The sequence below is a fragment of the Mus pahari genome, chromosome 4 (genome assembly GCF_900095145.1).
Source record: "Mus pahari chromosome 4, PAHARI_EIJ_v1.1, whole genome shotgun sequence".
NCBI lineage: Eukaryota > Metazoa > Chordata > Mammalia > Rodentia > Muridae > Mus > Mus pahari.
Genome location: NC_034593.1, coordinates 97,679,482 through 97,683,877, shown reverse-complemented (window position 1 = coordinate 97,683,877; position 4,396 = coordinate 97,679,482). Strand labels below are relative to the sequence as shown.

Sequence of the window (4,396 nt, the reverse complement as noted above, 5' to 3'; positions counted from 1 at the left end):
GAGCCCTCTCGACATATCAGAACTAGTAGTTTAGTTTGTAGGCAGGTATTCTACTCACTCCAGACTCTCCCCTAATTTTTGTGGCTACATACTTCTTTGTGCAGGTGAGTGTAGTCTCCGAACACTCTGCCTGTCATCTTGGTGTTATTAGATGTGTGGATTTCATTAATTTAAAAGCTTCTAACCAACATCGTGATCATCTCTCAACCGTTTCCTCTGGCTTTAGTCGTTTTATTTGAATAAATCACTGAGTAAATACTTCAAGGTAAAACTAAAAATTTAGTACTTTATACAAGATTATCTTGTGCTCTTCAGATATAATAATTTAAATTTTGGTGGCAACAGTAAATCATATACATAGGCCAGCAATTTCAGTCATTTCCTCATTTCCTTCTTTTTCTTTTTTCCTTCTTTCTTTCCTTCCTTCCTTCCTTCCTTCCTTCCTTCCTTCCTTCCTTCCTTCCTTCCTTCCTTCCTTCCTTCCTTCCTTCCTTCCTTCCTTCCTTCCTTCCTTCCTTCCTTCCTTCCTTCCTTCCTTCCTTCCTTCCTTCCTTTGTTTTTTCAAGCCCTGGCTATCCTGAAACTCACCTGGTAGGCCAGGCTGGTCTCAGACTCACAGATCTCTCCCCCCTCCCCCCCTCGACTGCTGGGACTAAAGGTGCGCCATCACACCTAGCTCGATTGCATCATTTCATAATGCTTTGTAATGTTTGCCTGGCCACTTTGTAGATTATTGCTCATACATGTTTTCACCTGAGGAATTAATGTCTGGGAATCTCCCTGATTAAAGTTCCTTATTCATTTCCTACCCATTGCTCAGTCATTTCCTGGAGAAAGTTGAAAGGCCCTGAGGCAGTCCATGCCTTGGTTTCCTTAGGGATGTTGTAACTGTGCTGTTCTAGGTTACCGAGCACACAAGGTGAGAGTTAATCTTATGTAAATGTCACATAGGCTTTAAGATGTCATCTCTCCTTACTTAGTATTTGAGCAGAGGAGGTAGGGCTCACCAAAGCCTGGGCAAAGCTCACCATTAGGAGGGGCACCAGCTACTCACAGAGCCTGGGCAATTCTAAAACAGAAGGGTGAATTTTCTCTCTCGGTTTACCAGGACATTCCATCTTCTCCTGTCATGGACTATAGGTCCTTTACTCTAAAACTTGGCAGAGCTTTACAGCCTTGCCCACCACCTATCTGCCCCTTCAACTTGAAGGAATTATGACACCAATTCCCATGCTTTGAATTGCAGAGATGATGGAACTTCCTTGCGCCAAGGCCTTTTCACCCATGTCCTATCATAAGTTACTCATATCTAATCTATTGCTATCTATTTGCTCTGTGTGGAGAACCTTGATTATATATAGCAAACAAACACAAAAATTAATTACAACAACGAAAGAATAAATCTACATAAATAAAACATAAAACACTACAGCACTTCCATTTGGCGGGGGCAGGGGGTGGCGAAGGGGAGCTTTTCTATTTGGAATAGATCGGATGAAGGTTTAGAGGTAAGATATCTTTTTCTGTTTTAGTAAGTCTCTCAGTTCATTGTGAGTGATTTGGAGGGAGTCCAAAGGGAAAATCAGCCTGCTCATTTTGCCCAGTTCTTTGGTAAGAGACTATCCGGGAGGCTTGCAAGGCTGGGCAGGCATTAGAAAGGAATTACTGCTATGGTGACCCCATCATTGCTGTCCTCGGCCCATGGTAGCCATTATGTGCTTTTACATTTAATTCTTGCCCTTTCCTGTGTGGCATATGTTTATTTTCTTTCTTTTTTTTTCAAGGTTGATTTACTTTTATTTTGTGAATATGAATGTGTTGCCTGCATGTACTATGTGCCCCACACGAGTGCAGAAGCCCACAGAGGCCAGAAGTGGCCATCAGATCCCCTGGAACTGGAATTATGGCTGATTACAAGGTGCCATGTTGGGTCCCGGGAACTAAACCCAGGTCCTCTGTGAGAGCAGCAAGTGATCTTAACTGCTGAACCATCTCTCCAGCCTAGGATTTCTTAGGAGTTGTAAAAGAAATGTTTGTTATGGGGCTGGAGAAATGGCTCAGTATTCATAAGCACTGGCTGCTCTTCTAGAAGATCTGGGTTCAAATTCCAGCACCTACACAGCAGTTCACAACCGTCTGTAACTCCAGTTCCAGGGAATCTGACACCTTCACAGACATACATGGAGGTAAAACACCAATGTACATAAAACTTAAAAAAAGAAAGAAAGAAAGAAAGAAATGTTTATTCCTTAGGAATAGAGAAAATTTCTCACTCCCTTTTCAAATGTGCAGCCCAATGCCCCCAGGGCCTCCCCAGGGCAAGACTGCTGCTAGCCCCTCCCACCGCCCCTCCCACAGCTGTTTCCTGGCCTGCAGCTGCTTTTCTAAGGCTGAGCTTCTCCAGCTGTGGCTTCTGAGTCATTCTTAGTTCACAGACTAGGGAACCCTAGGTCCCCTAACTTGATTGTGGCTGCATTTGGACTGCCTGGTTCTTTTGCTGTGGGGCTCTGCTGTGCATTGTGGGACATTCATGGCTTCCCGATCTAGATGCTGCAGCACTCCCCAGAGGTGACCATTCAGAAAGTCTCTGAGCTTTGTTAAATGTGTCAAGAGCTGTAAATTGCTTCCTGTACACACCAGTGGTATACTTGATGGAGATTCCCACTTTAAAAAAGTAAATAATAATAATAAAATAATAATAGAAGAAGAATACAATTCATGCAACTATTATGGGTCTTGTTTGATGAAACTTTAATTTAGCAATATGAGTGTATTCCTTGTCATGTGAAGAACACATTCCCTTGCTTATTTTCCATTTAAAAATGACTTAATTTGTAAATTTTGGTTATGCATTTGTGTGTATGGCTATGTGACTACAGGTATTTACAGATGCCAGAAGAGGGCGTGAGATCCACTGTAACTGCCATTTGGGCAGTTGTAAGCTACCAGTTGTGGATGCTGGGATGCAAAGTCACGTGTTTTTAAACAGTAAGCCATCTCTCCAATTATTTTATCCCTTTAAAGAACAGATTCACAAGTTTATTTTTTAAACTACACAAAATCATAAAAACCATCTGTATGCACAGGATGCCATGTGCTGTTTTTGATACACTTAAATATTATGTAATGTTAAAACCAGGCCAAACATATCTAACCCTTAAACATATATCAGTTCTTTGCAGTGGAAACACGGAATGTCCTTTCCTCCGGTTATTTGGATTGATACACACACTGCCACTGTGTATAGTCCACTACTGTGCAGCAGCACGTCAGAATGTCTTCCTCCTAACTCCAGCTTAGGACTCACTAAACAGCATCTCTCCTCAGCTTCTGGGACCCCCATTCCCACGGAACCACCTCTCCCTCTTCCTCTTCTTCCTCTCCCCGCCCCCATCTTCTCTCTTCCTCCTCTGAGGCCTAGTCTTGTATGGGCCATGCTGCCCTCACAGTATGCTGACCCTCCTCCCTCTGCTCTGCATGCTGGGATTGTAGGCATGCAGTATACCGGCTGGCTGGAGTCTCACCTATGATGAGATGAACTGCTCTAGCTCTGACTGAAATCAGGTGGGACTTATCTCTCTGTGCCTGGCAGGTGCCATTTAGCTTAACGATCTCTAATTGCATCCATGCATATTGCAAGATTTCAAGATTTTATTCTTTAGAAATGTTTTTATTATAACGATTAATTCATGTTAATTATATGAATTAGTAGATTCCACCGTGGCCTTTTAACATAGGCATATACTGACTATGTTTGGTCATGTTTACTTTCCGTACAGCTTACTGTTTTCCTTCCATAGCCTCCCAGTCCTCCCTCAGTTCCCTTCCCAGTCCCTAATTGTCCCTCTCTGATTTCTAGTAATCCTTCATTTAAAAGAAAAAAAAAAAGAATCTATAAGGTTTATTGCACAGTTGTTGGGAAGGTAGCAGGAAAACTAGCAACAAATTCAATAGAAAAGCTCGACACAGGGACAGGACATAACCCTTTGAGGTGACTGGTGGTGTCTGCTGTCTCCCATGCCTGAGTCAGTTTCTAAGCAGTGTAAAAAGTCGTTTCATGATGTTTTGAGTGGGCAGCGTCTCCAGTTCCACTTTGTGTGGTGGCCCAGCTGTCCACTCCCTGGCCCTCTGGTGTCCACAAACACCTGGAAGGCAAGGGACAGAGAAGAGGGAGCCATCAGCACACCGGCTTTGGGAGGCCTTTCTTCTTAGCAGCTAGGGAAGGCAGGAAAGGCTGTCCCAAGAGGCTGTGAGAAGGAAGATGTGTTCAAAAGCACCAGGATCTGGTAAGGACAGGAGTGGACTTTCCAAACATGAGGAATGGCTTTTGGCATCCTCTCCCTGCAGTATCCATGTCTAGGATATGGGAAGCCCACAGTCCCTTTCCAACACAGGG

The 4,396-nt window shown here is 43.5% G+C and overlaps 1 non-coding gene across 1 annotated transcript; it reads right to left on the bottom strand.

The window, feature by feature from the left end:
• Positions 1–4,264: 4,264 nt before the first annotated feature.
• On the bottom strand, positions 4,265–4,396 carry LOC115063874. Its single transcript, XR_003843743.1, has one exon. It is a non-coding gene; the product is annotated as a small nucleolar RNA SNORA71 (small nucleolar RNA).